The sequence below is a fragment of the Corvus hawaiiensis genome, chromosome 1 (assembly GCF_020740725.1).
Source record: "Corvus hawaiiensis isolate bCorHaw1 chromosome 1, bCorHaw1.pri.cur, whole genome shotgun sequence".
NCBI lineage: Eukaryota > Metazoa > Chordata > Aves > Passeriformes > Corvidae > Corvus > Corvus hawaiiensis.
This window is the reverse complement of record NC_063213.1, coordinates 19,332,031-19,348,573: the sequence shown is the minus strand read 5'-3', so window position 1 is coordinate 19,348,573 and position 16,543 is coordinate 19,332,031. Positions and strand designations below refer to the sequence as shown.

General features: G+C 39.8%; 1 long non-coding RNA gene across 2 annotated transcripts in view; it reads right to left on the bottom strand.

The window, feature by feature from the left end:
- Positions 1–16,229, bottom strand: part of LOC125321988 — a 46,803-nt gene extending 30,574 nt beyond the window's left edge. For both annotated transcript variants that reach the window (XR_007201798.1, XR_007201797.1), the window contains exon 1: positions 16,048–16,229. This is a non-coding gene — a long non-coding RNA (uncharacterized LOC125321988). The remainder of the gene's footprint in view (positions 1–16,047) is intronic.
- Positions 16,230–16,543: the final 314 nt, after the last annotated feature.

The window sequence follows — 16,543 nt, the reverse complement described above, 5'->3', positions numbered from 1 at the left end:
AGTCCACTAGCAGAAATTTAAGGAGAATATATATAAAAGAGGTCAATAATTCTTTGTTCTGTGTTCAGTTCTGTGTTGTGCCACTCTCTTGAAAAAAAAAGAAAGTGTGAATGCCAAGTCTGTACAAACTTGATTCCATTCGAAGTTGCAAATTGGGCTTTTATGGGTCAATAATATGATTGGTACAAACTGATATGGATGTTTAGCAGAAATGTATGAAAATCCCTTCATTCCCATTCTACTGGATCCTTCTCTGTGCTCTTTTGCATTAGGTAGTGTTTTTTCCTGCCAGTCTGACTGTTTGCTATTCAGAGCAGAGCTCTCTCTGGGGATTTGTTTTGAAGGTGTTGTTCTGGGCAGCCAGAAACAACTAGGTTCTCTTGAGCTCCTGATGGTTTATATGTTACTTCAAGAAGTTCTGTGACATCTTTGCTCCTAAAAAGGATTAGGTTAAAAAAAATATGTTTGGAGGAGGAAGTCACTATTCTTTTTGTTTTTACAAAGTAGAAAACAAGCACCACTCTTTAAATAAAAAAACTTTTTCATTCTTATAACTTTAATTTTTTTTTTCAATTTATAAGACATAAATTCTGTCAGGTTTCAAATCTCAAAAAATAATCTTTCATATAAATATTATAAAGGAGCGTAAATTGAACTTTCTTTTGGCTGAGTGCTTAGTATAAAGTGCAAATGTTGTAAATCAATTTATCAGGGTGAACTAAACATGGTTAATCATAACCTGAAAGACTGGATTCATATTATTAAAATCTAATAAACGAGAATTCTTTCCTACCCTCATTCATGCAATTTTCTAGGAAGCAGAAAGAAAAGCCATTTTCATACAGTTCTCATTCTTCACTCTCCCAATCTCTTCTTAAAAAGCTTATTAGTATTTCAGTCCTTGGAAATCTAAGAGGAGATTTATTCCAGGAAAAGATAAGTTGCCCCCAGGTATATGCACCTAATTTCCACAGGTTTTTAGAAAACCCACGGGTAGTCTGACCATATCGGTGAACTGCCATATCCCTTAGACAGAACCATCCTTTTAAAGAAGTTTACCATGTTGTTAACTTCTCAAAAGTGGGGAGGTTTGTTCTTTTTGATTTAGTGTGGTCTTTTTCAAATCGCCTTTGATTTCCCTGCCCTATGAACGATCTCAAGAGGGGTGTCTGGTGTGAAGCTGAGGATCTAGATATGGAGGACTTGCATAGTCTTTACATATGACCTATCATGGGCTCCTCAGTCTGTACAAGTTTGTAGGGGCATTCTGTTCTGTGCACCTGTAGCTGATGCCACCTCCCTACATAGTATTTGACTGAATTAACAAGAAATAGATGCATTATTCTCAGAGATACTATGGTCTCAAGACTCTCGGGAGTCTCAAATCTCCACTGTAGTGGAGAAGCAGGTGGACTCAGAACCCTGCAGGGTAATCAGTCAAATGACTGTGAGCCAAGGGTCTGTTAAAGATGAAGACTGGAAGCAGGCCTGAGAAGATTCCTCCTCCTTCTCAGAATTTCACAAGTAGGACTGGAACCTTCTACAACAGGTGTGAGGTTCTGGAACTAGAAGGCCAGACAACTGATGAGGTGGGTGAATCCTTCTGGGATAGTGGGGCCTCCTGAAACAGCACCATCTGTATCCTGCACCACGCCCTCCTTTGTTAAGAGGAAAAGAAGGGTAGTTGTAATAGGAGACTGCTGTCTAAGGGGCATGGAGGGCCTGATTTGCAGACCAGACCCAACTCACAAGAAAGCCTGCTGTCTCTAGGGGCTTGGATAAAGGACATTACTGGAAAACTCTCCAGTTTAGTAAGGCCCCTTACAAAGCCAGGCTGGCCAGTGATGAGTGATGGGATGCTGTGTCAAAACTTGAGGAAAGGGGCACTAATGGGATCTCCCAAAGTGCCTCAGGAGGTGTTGGCTACAATGTACCACACCTGAAATGTTTCCACACTAATGCCCCCAGCATGAGGGACAAACAAGGGGAACTCCAGGCTTTGGCCCAGTCCCAGAGATTTGACATTGCTGGCATAAGTGAAACCTGGTGGGATGAGTCCTGTGCCTGGAGTGCCTTGTTGGATGTTTACAGGCTCTTCAGGAGGGACGGGCACGGCAGGAGAGGTGCAGGGGTGGCACTGTATGTAACAGAAGGGGTAGAATGTATGGAGCTCACAGCTGGCAATGGTGCAGTTGAGAGCCTCTGGATAAGAATCAAGGAACAAACAAATAATGCAGATGCCATCGTGGGAGTCTATAGACCTCCTGGCCAGGACAATGATGAATTAATCTTTGAGGAACTAAGGGGCACTTCCAAGTCAACTGACCTTGTCCTTATGGGAGACTTCGGCTTGCCAGAAATTAACTGGGAACACAACACAGCTGTACAACCCGGGCCAGAAGATTCCTAAAAAACCTGGATGGCACCTTTACGGAACAGGTCCTAAGGGAGCCAGCTCAGAAAAATGCCCTCCTTGATCTTCTGCTTGTCAAAAGTTTGGATCTCATGAGTGAAGTGGAGATTGGTGGCAGTCTGGGCCACAGTGACCACAAAGAGATCAAGTTTAAAATCTTGTTAAGAGGAGGAAAAGTGCCAAAATCTGAACTCTGCATCTGAGGAGAGCAGACTTCAGGCTGCTCAGGGAACTAGTAAGCAAGGTCCCCTGGAAAAAACTTTTTACAGATGCTGGCATCCATCAGTGTTGGTCACTTTTTAAACATCACCTCATAAGGCAACAGGAGCAGGCAATTCCCAAATGTCAGAAGTCAAGCAGGGAAGAGGAGGGGCAGACACTGATCTCTTCTCTCTGATGACCACTGACAGAACCCAAGGCAATGCCCTGAAAGTGTGTCAGGGGAGGTTTAGGCTGGATATTACAAAAAAGGTTCTTCCCCCAGAGGGTGGTTGGGCACTGGAACAGCTCCCCAGGGAAGAGGTCACAGCACCAAGCCTGACAGAGTTCATGAAGCATTTGGACAATGTTCTCAGGCACACGGTGTAGCTGCTGGGGATGGTGCTGTGCAGGGCCAGGAGCTGGACTCAGTGATCCTTGTGGGTCCCTTCCACCTCAGCATATTCTGCATGACTCTTTGTGTGAAGGTTTCTGAAGGATTTGTTTGCAGTTTGTCCATGGAAATCAGCACAGATTAGCTACTGGAGCCACTCACTTTAACAAATTCTATTTACTGCCTGAGAGAATTCTCTTGCCTCCCACCAAAGTTCTTCAGAAATGTACTTTTCACATGTTTGCAATCTGTCAAGCACACTTTTCAGAGCTTTAAGATGCGAAACACCCACTCCTATCCTATCCCACTTTCTTTGTGCTCTAACAATTAAAGTCCTTGAAAACAGTTGCAAGGACTTAGCAGGTCAACTTCCTTCTCGTCCTGAGCTGAAATAACCTCTTCTTATCCTCTGGAGAAATAGGAAATACACACCTCTTCAGAGGACTTTGCTTTGTATTTTCATTTGCTATAACTTCTAGAATAACTTTCTATGTGGACATACAGCCACCTGGTCTTCTAAAGGGAGAAGTTTTAGACACTTTTTTATTGAACTCATGTACATTGGGATTTTTTCCCCTTCCCTGGTCAAAAAGAAGTAATTTTTCAGAGACCTCCCCATTTCCGCTCTTCTTATAGGCAAGCCAAAGTTCAGAGAGGTTGACACATGCCATTAGACCCAGTCCAACCTAGAAATAAAAAAATATTTCACTGTGATGCAGCATCAAGAAAGAAGCCTGACATTCCAACCTAAGCATATATACTGCTTTCTTTTTCAAGGAATAAAGTATTTGGTACAAAAGTTCATTTAAAAAAAAAGATTTTGGAGGGAGGGGAAGGATATAGCTTATTATATATTCTATGTTATGTCTACTATGTGTTCCTGCTTGGCATAGTCCTGACAAAATAAATTACACTGAGAGATTACAGCACCTAGGAGAATTCACCCAGGTGTGGAACCACAGCAAACTGCTCCAGGGATGCACTTTAAACATATTAGATTTCTCTCTACAAAAAGATTATTTTCTTCTTTTATTATTAATTGTAGCATTATGTCCTTTCCCAAAGTGATATTTTTGCCATATGCTGTCCCTCTTTTATATCAATTTTGCTACCTCCTGTGACAGCAGCCAATGTGTCTTGCAGCAAATGCTAAATTTGTTATGCCAGAAGGCATGAAAAATATGACACAATGAGTACTTACATGCTACCAGATAACAAAATTATTTTATTTAAAACATTATTTTACACTGTAACACTTCTTTGCAAAACGAGTTTTTCACAAAATTTGCCAATGTTTTCTACCACAAGGAACTTTCTTAAATTTTAAGAGCTCTATCTTCAAATGGAGCAGACTTAACCTTTCCTTTTCCTGCACACCACTAGAGCAGCACAAGCTCGCTCCTTCTTGTCCTGGCATTCCTTTCTGCCTCCCTCCTGTGCACTCCCAGAGTGTCCCTGGCATGACACTGGCCCTCATAAAAGAATGACAGGGACTGCAGAGCTGTGGAGAGCATGGGCACTGGGACTTCTCCCTCTGGGTGCCAGCTCGGCTACTGGATTAATTTTGCTTTAAAGGAAAACCAAAGCTTCCATCACTCTTCTGAGAGATTAAACAGATTAGATTTGAAGGAGATACTGTGCTGAGCCCAGTGCTCTTGAAGCCTCAGACACCTGTGGATGTCAGAGAGGAGCTTGGCACTTCTCTTCCCAGGACAGCAAAGGAGAGTAGGGCATGGATCTAACCTAGAGCTTCCAGCCATTGACATAGATGTGGATCTCTGATGGGCATTTGGGCTTTGGGGGAGTCACTCAGAGAACTGCAGCTCTTTCAAACCAAAGTACCTACTGGTGCAAGCACTCAGTAAATCATACAAAAATCATTGTGGAATCAGTAACATGGAGAAAGGAGATTAACTAGAAACATGGAAAATTATTTAAGTGTTAGAGATAATGAACTCAGCAGGGCCTGACAAAATGTCTCCCTGTGAGTACTCACAGCAGTAGCCAGAGCAGTCTCAGAAGTATTAGCACTGATATCCAAATATGCTTAGAAGACAATGAGATCCCAAAGGACTGGAAGAGGACAAAGAGAAAATCCTTCTCAAAGAGGAAAAAGGTCTATCTAAGAAATTGGAGACTGTTCAACCTAACTTCAGTACCCCAAAGAATAGTGGAATAAATTATAAAGTAATCTATCAGTTTGTTAACACAAGAGGGTAATAAGAATCATTTAACATGTATTTTTGAAAAAAATGTGCTCAACACAACTTCCTTCTTTGATAAAATTATTGGCTAAGTGGATGAGTGGGAAGCATGAAAATATCTTGTCTTTATTATGGCTTTTGACAGTGACCAACAAGATACCCTCATAATCAAACAAGAGAAATATATTCTAGATAAAATTGCTGTAGAGAAGGTTGAATAAAGAATAGTTCAAAGTCTGTTTTCTACCAAAAAGAGATGAACAGATTCTTAGAGAGATATGTCCTACATCTTAAAGTCTTCAATATTTCCATTAAGGTGAAATATTATACAGAGAATATATTGGGGAAAAAAACAGATAACCCCAAATAGATAGCTCTCTGGATAAGAAACATAAAAAATTATCTTAACAACTTTGACAAATCATCTGAGAGAAAGAAGCTGATATCTACTGTGTAACTTATGATGTAAATCACATGAGCAGGGAAAACACCAAATGTATAACTACAAAATACGGAGTAAAAAGTTAAAAAATACATCAGGAAAGGATTAGAAATATACTGCAAATCACACTTCCACTTCAAAAAAAAAAAAAGGAAAATATCTTTCCAGCCTATACAAAAGGTGCTTAATCATTTTAGTATATCTGGGACTATATGTCTATTACATATATTGAGCAATTCCTCTATTGCTAAACACTGCACACGAACACAGAATATTCATAGGAAAGCTAAAAATATAAAATATTTCAGACATTCTGGAAAACATGAAGTAGTGGGGGTGATTCAGCAACAAGCAAAGAAATAGGCTGTGGATTCCATTTTCACATCACTAAAAAGTTGATATGAAACCCACAGGGGTACATTATTTGCTATGGAACTGGCAAAGAAAAATTTACTATAGATTGAAAAACATCAGCATTTGTGTATATTTGGAGGAATTTATAGAATCCTTGAAATCACTTTGATCAGAGGTTTTGGATAAAGGAAACCTATCCTCATGTCAGGGATGACTTTGTAACCAAACCTCACTAAAAATACATGTATGGTAAATCGAAAAGGCGACATTGGCTCCCACTAAGTTTTCTGGAGATCACACCACCATTGAACCTGCTCCACAAACTGATCTTCTCTAGCTCTGTGGTCATCCACCCTTCAATTCCTCACACCCAGGTCTTTCTAGTAAAATCCAATAGTAAAATATTTCTTTACCTTCCTTCTAAAGATCAAGTGGCATGAAGGTTAACACTATTATTCCCAACAGTTTCTCTAGTGGAAAACACAAGTGTTTGTTCTGTGTCATTCAAACAGGGAGAATTTCAGTTTTCTCACTTAAAGTAATGGGCATCTTTTTAAAAAACTTTGGAAGACACTTAAAATGTATTTTGCAAATTTGGAGAATCAGGGAAAGTAGTTTAAAAGCAGCAAAATTAAAGAGAGCTGTTCATAGGCACCTTGCTGCTGTTAAATAGTTTGAATAATTCTTTGGGATAATCTCCTGAGATGGAAGATATGTCAAGACAATTTAACAGCTCTCCTCTGTAATTTGAAGTATTCCTTATTTCAAAAGCTGGAGTACATTTAAGGATATATTTCAGGCTCCCTAACTCCAGTGGAATCAGAAGTCTTTCTCTATTGACTTCCTAAATGCATTAAATTCTCTTCTAAATTGGAGCCTCTGCATGTCTCTGCAGCCCTCTGTAACCCAAGGGTTTTCACCAGATACACATCCCAAAACAGTGAAACAGCTGGAACATTTCAATGTGTTACAAGAAACTTAATTTTAAAATGATATTCAGGTAAGGTTAAATTTTTAGTCCGTTAGGACTAGCACCAACACAGAACTCCAAGACCATTCTGCTTTACACCCCTTGTCATAAAGAATGCTGAAAAATGGGGAGGGGGGAGAACCACTGGTTGAAATGTAGTCCAGAGAGAGGCAAAACATTTCTGTCTTTGGGACATTTTAGTGCATATAGGGACCAATGTTCTTGTTCCTTCCAACCAGCGGGAAGATCCCCTGATGAGGGAACTCTGCTGAGATGTAGCCACTGGCATTTACAGGATGATGTTACAAGGGAGAAATGATGGTTCTGTAGCAAAATATTAAAGATCTTTTTGGGTTCTGACACATGCAGACATCTAGGCAAAGGTGGAAAATTATCTGTTCTAGCACTGGGCAGCTGCACAGGGTGCCTGTGAGCCCAGCTTTGTGCTGTGTCACTCATCCTGAACAGAGGAAAGGGTCCCTGCAGCCATCCTAGCCTTGGATCTGGAACAAGCTGGCTGGCTGACTCCAGAATAGGCCCCAGGAGTCACATCATGTTTATAGAGATGATCAAGAAATCTGTTTCTAGGTTCACCATCTTATCTGGCAATGCCTCATGTCACACCAAGGAGATCAGTTGGTGATTTCTGAGTAATCCTAAATAGAAGAAAATTGGGTTGTATACAAAGCAAATGGGAGCAAAACTCAAGACTCAGGACTTACCTGCAACTTCTAATACACTTCGTTTCAATACTCATTTAAACAATGAAATGTCCATGCCAAAGGCCTTCTTCACACAAAGGTTCAATGAAAATAGTATTTGAAGGAAGTGCTGATGCAGTGTTTTTGTTTTGAAGTGGAATCCAGCTGTGCCCAATATATGGAATTCTGGTATATCTTAAATTTTACAGTATTTCTAAAGGGCTGAATGACACTACTCCTATGAATCAAGACTATTTAAAAGTATTTAAATTAAACCCATTCACAAATATTTTCTGACAATAAATAGTTTAAGATATGTGTCTACACTATTCACACTACAAGGAAATAAAGGAGGGACAGTAATTATCAAGGAGAAACTTTAACTAGATTAGTGAGGGGAAGATACCATTGTTCCAAGGTGTGTTACACACCAAGGTGTGCGTTATTATCTCTTAGTGGGCCACTTCCTGCCAAGTGACAATGGATTGGCTTCTCATGAAGGAAAGGGGATAGTACTCACACTGAATTTCAAAAGAATGTTATTGTGACAGCATTATATACACATACAAATTATGAAATCAGACAACTGCTCAGCATATGGGTGAATTCATGGTCCCAGGAAGCTTAGCTCAGAAGGAGCTTCCAGTTCCCAGACTGATGTTCCCTTAAAAAGCAACACAATGGAAACTTTGCAAACACCACTACGCTAAAAAACAGAACGAACTTCAGCTATTACCATGCTAGCTGGGGATGTTTGTCACAGCAATATCTATAAATGGAGACATTCCCCAAAGCTTTATTAAATTTTGTACTGGATTATTAAAACAAAGCCCTTTTCCATTGAGGAAACAGGTTATTTGGGATTTTTTTTTTCAGTGTACTTCTACCAATAATACTGTCCAGTTCCCTCTCTATAGACTTGCTCCTGCCCCTCTCCAGCCCTTGGGGGAGGAAATCTGCATTTATTCAAAGGATCTTCACAAGCCTTATTTTTTAAAGACATCTTTGATCAGAAGTCACCCTCAGGTATATATAGAAATTAAGTCCCTGGAGTGCTACAAACCTTTCTGGTATCCTTCCTTGCAGGAAATTGAAAGAAAGAATTCAAAGATCTCTTTGTAGACATTCATCTTTATGCTGTGCAGTAAAGATATGAGTGAGCAATGAAATAAATCTCTCATAGGTTTCCTGTGCTTAAAGCTTGTAGAACAAGTATGAAATCAAACGATGAACACTATCTATCTGATTAGTTCCTTTCCTTGCATAACAATTACAGGCAACAGCTTTGAAACTATGTCCTTGGGAAAAGACACAACTTTGACTTTCAGATGGTTGTTATGTAAGGCTGAAAAATTTATTCAGTAGAAAGTGTCTTTCCCTTAGAACTTTGCAGCAATTTAAATCAGTTTTAGTTCCAGTAAGCTTACTGGAAAGTAAGTTTCACTTTTACCAAGTGAAATATCTCACACAGAAAAGGGAGAGATTCAGGCTCAAAGAAAGAATAATGTACAACACAAACTTTATGGTGCGAGAAAATGTACTGAGTCATGAGTGGAAGGACATATGAAAATAACACCTGCCTGACTTTTTCCACATCCTGATGTCTTCTGCTTTGAATTTGGAACCAAGAGGCATTGAAAGCAAGAGTGTTTTTACAGAGCCAAGATCTGTGATGCAGACCAAATCCACACATTTTTCTGACATCCTGCAATTTTACTAATACTTAAAGGAGAGGTTTGGTCCCTCATAAGGCAAAACATGCTTGCTCTCTCTGGTATTAAAGTTGTGAAGATACTCAAGCTAGACCTTGTTGAAGCAGAGTTCCCAAAATGAAACATTAAAGATAATTTCAAACTTTTCTTTGAAAATAGAAATGCTCATTGTACTCTCTTTTCTCTCTGTGAAGAAGACAAAAAACTGTGTATCTCTTATTGCAATTATTAATGAAAACCTTGCAGAATCAGGAAACAGACTTTTCAGATAAGTCTTATTTGGTGTCTGTAATAACGGAAATCCCATTTCCAGCACACCATAGTGTCTAGTCATCCCACACTACTGTTTAGAGCAATGCTGTGTACTGGAACTGATAAAACACACTTTAGAAATAGCTCTTTAAGAATGGCCAGATACAGCAGAATCAAATGTGGCACTCACATGTATTATATCATCAGAAGGCCAGCATAACATACTCCTGATCTTTAAGTTTCAGGTGATCTCAGAAACAATGGGAGTTACACGTTCAAGCTGCTTTTTTTTTTCCTAAATAGATCTATGAGACTATAATAATAACTTAGTTTTAGACAAAATCCATTACATAACTGTTTCCCAGTGCTAGATAGCTTTTAGGTCCTTTTAAAGATCTGTCCTGTTACTTTCTTATGTATTCTTTGTCAATCATACATTTTCCTGGTTTACTTAAATGCTAAGCCCATTGCCGCAATACTCAAGAGATGGCTCCTTTCCAGCAACTTGCTAGGTAAATTTTGCATATGTAATATTATCTGTGGCTTTGACACAGCAATATTTCCCTGCTTCATTTGAGCATGTGTTTGTGCTCAGTTCAGCTTGCAGACTTAATGCATCATCTTCTGGCATCCATATGCAAATACAGATCAGAAACACTTTCCAAAACATTAATATGAAAAAGGAAAAGCTTATTATGCAGATGTATTAAGAGGCCTACACAGAGTCACTGACCCTGTAAGCCTCAGGGTACAACCCAGTGGTTTCCTCCAATCTGTGGAGCATTCCCCTGCTACCAGCAAGTTTGTAGAAAGACTGAAAACCCAGAGACCTACCTACTTCCACCCTTCCTTTTCTTCAAGTGTCAAACTTCCCTGACAACATGTTCCCACAAGATGTTATTAACTACAAGGAGGCTTTTGAGTAGAAATAAGTGATTTGCAACACTTGGCTGAGAAAGGAAAAAGCATAATTTGAAAATTTTAGTGAAATAGATGAGCCTGATCAAACAAACTTGCATTACTCTTATTCTTTCAAGTTTCAGCCTACCTCATACATGTGTTGTCACCATTATCTCTTCTTGCACTGCACACAAAATCAGGTAAAGGCATGGTTTCTTTTTAGTATTGTTATATTTTAACATAATGCCACTGCCACAATGTACAGTAGTACATGCAACTGCATGTTCTTTTTACAGAAATCAGAGGATTTTTGACCAACTGCAAGGAATTACTTTAATACACATGGACACACAGGTATGCATGCATTCACCTGTGACTTATCCCACTTTGAGTTCCACAAATCAGGCACAACATAACATAAAACAGGCAACAAAATTAAGATATGCAGAAATGCTCCCTCTTGGCATCACTGTGACTTTCTTGTTTGTAATTTATTGGAAATCTGAGAACAGTAACAAGGGTTTATTACTATCACAACTATAGGGGCACAAAGTAAGTGTTCATTAGCCCTGTGTTCAGTCACCCACATATCACCTGCTGTGGGAGTTAGAAGATTGTTGCTTCAAGGGTTCAGGTCTCCAAGCACAGGCAAGTCCACAGACAATGTCTGAATGAACAAGGTGGGACTGTAACCCCAAGACTGGATATTCTCTGTCCAACATGTCTCTATCATGACAAAAAGTGTTTGCAGTATTTCAGAGTTCTCTGTGCGTCTCTACTGTTCATTTTCAGCACTCTTCTTTCAGGGTCTTTCAGTGAGACCATACCTCAGTCTTCATTTTTATATGATCATCTGAACAAAAATAAACTGAGGATTTTTTTCCTTTGGATTTGTATTCCTTAAGAAGCAATATAAAATTTTAATTGTAATTTTGAACATGGCATGCTCACTTTGAGCCCATCTGTTCTTTCCCCTCCCAGACACAGCTGTGATTCTGGAGCCACATGTTGCTTGAGCACAGAAAAACCAATGAGCTTCACTGCTCACACATGAAAGGCGAGTCTAAGCAGCATAAAGCTGTGTCAGGGAGAGATACCAAAGCAAACTTGTAATAGATTAACATGAGTATTGAAAACAGGATTGCCTGCCTATTCCCTGCTGTATTATTTATAGCCAACACTGTTGTACTGCTTTCAGGACTCAAGCCAGCATCTGAGAGCTGCTATCTGCACATGCAACTGCGCTGAATTACTGTGCCCAGCTCAGCTGCCTCAGTGGAGTCTAATCCCATAGAGACAGCAACTTGAATGCCAGCTAATTATATGCAAAGATGAAGTTTCTCTGCATCACCCATTTTCACTGATTAATACTCTGGTCTTAAAGCCCTGAGCACTTTCAACTCTCTTTACTTCCACAGTAGCTGCAGAATAGGCAGGCTGCCCAGCAGCCTGGTGAGTGGCTCAGCAGATCCCCAGTGCTCTGCAGAGATAGTTTGTATGAACTGTGGTTTTCCAGATTTCATCAGCACAGCCACAATTTTCTCCATCGTTTCATCCCAGTATCAACATTATCTCATCCTTCAAGAAATTACTGTCCACCCTGTGTGCAGTGGTTTTCAAGCTGTAGTATTACATAACAGGGGTTTTGAGATCAGCTGTAAGAACTTCAAAGACTTTCTACATCAAGGCAACCTGAATTTTTTTCCACAACAGAGACAGTTGTCCCTTGTAGTATTTTTCCTGTGATAGTGCTTGCAACAGGAAAAGGCACTGTGCATAATGGTAGTAAACTGCTTTATTGGCATAAGGACCCTACAGAATTAATTCTTTGTAAATTTGCTGTCAAGGCAGTAACAGAGATCTCAAAACTAGATCACCAATAATCAAATGAGATTTTCCACTGAACCACAGAAAATCTTCTCAGTTCCTTAGCAGATCTCGTTACACGTAAAAAGCAACCCAGGATCCGGAATCACTCTAATCTGCTGTTGTCAATATACTATGTAGATATAATATCTGTACAGTATATTGCTGTGTGTTCACCCAGAAAACAGCACCCACTCTGTCTTTCTGCTTCATGGCATATTATAAAGACAAACTTGCTTATCATCCTCTTGGCTCTGGTATCTTTTGGGACATTTTTTTACTAAGTAATCTCTCCGTAAGTGCAGTACATGCTGTAAAAACCCAGTAAATCAGATGCAAACTTACCAGAACTGAGTTAGGCAATGTTTGTGACAAGACTATTTTCTCAGTCCACAATCTTGTTTTGATTAGCAAGTTTTCATTGTGCCTGTGGAATTCTCTTTCTGGGAGGGCAAGAACAAGTGACTGTGGCTTATTTCAAATGCATTAGTTAAAGCTTATAACAAGCTCTTAAGGAGAAAAAGCAATGTAAAAAGGGAAAGTAGAATCTTCATATTACAACAAAATTGTTCACAGCATTACAGTTCCTGCTGTATCAACATTTTTACAGTAAATGACAGTCAAAGGTTTGTAATTCAGTCACGACATTTCTTTCTGCCCTGAGACAGTATCCTAGGAAAGTGGCTTTTCAATTTATCTGAATTCTTAAACAAAACCACACATTTCATATGTGTTTTCTGCTCAGCTCACTGTGAAAGCCATTGTAAAATAAAAACAATATTAAAAATTGATGTACTTAAAATCTACTCAACAGTTTGATGACAGATACTTTAGTCATTTATACAAAAATAGAGGAAGTCCATTATTTTATGTCCCCTTGAAAAGTAAGATTTGCATAAAAATATAATTTGTCAGAGATTTTGGTCTGGCATTGTCACTGCAATATAAGAAAGATATTAAGCTATTAAAAAGTGTCCAAAGGAGGGGCATGACGATGGTGAAGGGCCTTGAGGGGAAGCTGTGTGAGGAGTGACTGAGGTCACTTGGTCTGTTCAACCTGGAGAAGAGGAGACTGAGGGGAGACATCATGGCAATCTACAACTTCCTCATGAGGGGAAGAAGAGGGTCAGGCACTGATCTCTTCTCTGTGGTGACCAGTGATAGGACTGGTGGAAATGGCCTGAAGTCAGGGGAGGTTTAGGTTGGATATTAGAAAAAGGTTTTTTTCCCGGGAGGTGGTTGAACACTGGAACAGCTCCCCAGGCAACTGGTCACAGCATCAAACCTGATGAATTCTCCAGAGTTCAGGCACATGGTGTGATTCTTGGGGATGGTGCTGTGCAGGGCTGAGTTGGACTCAGTGATCCTTGTGGGTCCCTTCCAACTCAGCATATTCTGTGATTCTCTGATATATCAGAACCATTTTACCATACCTGGGAAAATTATTAATTACTGTAAAAGTTAACAGTCAGGTTAGCTATAGGTTAGCAATCAGCATGTGGCAGGTGTGCCAGCAGGAGCTTCACCTGAGCCATGAGTGGTGCCTCTTGCACCAGAGCCCGTCACTGCCAGGTGTAATGCACATTGGTGGCTGCATTACACCTGCTTGTAACATGGCTAGAGACAGTCAGTCATTTTCATTATAATCAACAACAAATTGTTTGTAAGTTAATGTAATACATTTCTGGCACAGTGACTTCCTCCTGGAGGCAATTTCATATTTTCTTCATTGTGGTGCTCTGAAATTCATCTTTTCATAGTTGCACTGGTTTCCAAAAGCAAGCAAAATTGCGATTGTTTAATTCAAAAAATGTGTTTGCACTCATTATCCTTTGCTATTTTAGTTAGGGAGTAAAATAGAAATTAAGATTTGCACTTTGATTCAGAGAACAGCTGATTTTTTTCACTTTTAGAAGGCAATCACTTTCAGACTGGTTGTTTCAAGATGCATATCCACCCTGTGCTGGACAGTATTAAGCTGTCCTTCTAAGGTTATTTTGAACTTTTTCATCTTGTCATAATGTACTGAATTAATATTAAAAAACCATAATTTAGAAGTATTACACTTAATAGAGAGAATAAATTTAGGAGGACCTAATAGAGTTGTATATTTTAAATCTTTCTTCCACTGTCACTAAGACCTTCCTTATTCACAGCCTTCATTTGGATACTGAGACACAAGGCTAGAGTCAAAACTTTTTATAAAAGAATAATTTGGGTTTTACACATATTGATATGCACTCCAGGCAAACATCTCTCTGATCATAGCCAGGGCCAGCTAAACACAAAACAAACACTCTGGTGAAGGACCTGAGCAGGGCGTCCTGGCATTAGAGCTGCTCAGCCAAGTGCCAAACCTCCACCCCAGCAGCACCCCTTATTCTGGCCTTTCACTCAGTAACTTTCACTGTGGCTCAGGTCCCACAGACACCCTGCACATGGACCCCATGGAGCTGTGCCTTTGGAACGGCAGCTGTTTATCCACTCCTGGCCCAGAGTTTGGGTGAACATTGCATACACTACATACACAGTAAATCCAGGGTGGCAGGGAAATGCATGTGTTGAAGGTATTTCTGCTATGCTTTTAAGTTATTATGCTTTGGCTCCTCATTGAATCTGGCTGACTTCTCAGAGAAGCTCACCAGGAGAATTTGTTCAGCTTCCTCTGCCTGCCCTGCTGCAGGGACAATAGCTTCCAGGCAGCCACAAAAACCTTTCAAAATAACACAACGATTTTTGCTTTGGCCATCTGTCCATGGATTCAGATTAAAGTGCTTTTAGAGAAAATAATTCTTTGCCTTTTTTTTATTATTATTCATTCCACATTGCCTCTCCTGAGCCAGAGATAACATGATAGGTCAGATTTCTCGTACATCTCCTACAGTTTCAAAACCAAAAAACACTCTCTGTAAGCCATCAAAAAAAAAGCTGTAATCCTTAAACTAACAGTGTAATTATAAATCCATATCCCACAAAAATGTTCCCTACTAGCTACCACTGTCAATAGTAAATAATTTACATGGAGAGGCTATAATGGTAAACACTCCACTTAAAAACTCTTCACAGCAGACAGCAGGATAACAGTGTAATTCAAACCTAGAATTGAGAAATCTTTTACTCTCATGCAATTTCCCCACTGACAAACCACAAACAAAATTCTACGGGACTTCCTGCAGAAGGAAATGCACTCAGTGGAACAGAGGTGTAAGGGCCCAGGCAAAGATGCTTAAGTGCAAATATAATACAGGCTGCTAAATTGAGCTCTGTCTAGTGCTGTACTACATAATGCTTCCTGGAATAAAGGTGGGAAAAGTTTTATGATTGAGAAGACCCCTTCTCTCACATCAGGGATTACATATAAGTTTCTGGCATGGTTTTGCTGGGGAGAAGTGCTGCAAGGAATTCATCCCCGTTCTGTCACGCTTCGACTCCCCACAGAGCAAGGCAGGAGCCCTGTGCTGAGCGTGATGAAGACTTGGCAGGCACCAGCCCTGCACGTCTGACTGAACTTTGCCTCATCTGGCAGGGTACACAAGGACAGAAAAAGGGCTGAAAAGCAATGGAAATTGGATGGAAAGACCTGTTTTTAAGGGGTAACAGGAAAAACAAATAAATTCAAAAGTAAAGCTGCTTGCAAATACCTTGTATTTAGTCATGGCCAGTTGTCCAGTCCTGTCATAGTGATGCCACCCTCCAGTTAAGTGGTTTCCAGTGCTTGCAGTCCAGCTGTCCTCCCAGTGCACCAGGTTAGGACAAAATCGTAATTACCCCGTGGCAGAGGAAAAACTAACTGTGATTCTTATACCCTGAAATAAGCAGGAGGCATTTGGTATTCAGTGCTGGAAAAAGTGAGGACCTGTCTGCCTTGGATTAAAACTTTGTTTCCAAACCCTCTTTTATTGTAAGCTTTGGCATCCTCACTCTTTTCTATTTGAAAGAACCCCCATTATAGAAGACACATGAGAAAAAAAATCAAATGTAAATAGAGCACATTGAACAAGCTTAAGGCAATAACAAACAAAAAATACTCTTTAAAAGGCACAAAATGTCACCTATAAAGTAATTTGTTACATTGCCTGAGTCTCACCAGACATATGTATCACATTGTTCTTTCATTACTTTTCTTCAAATGAAGTT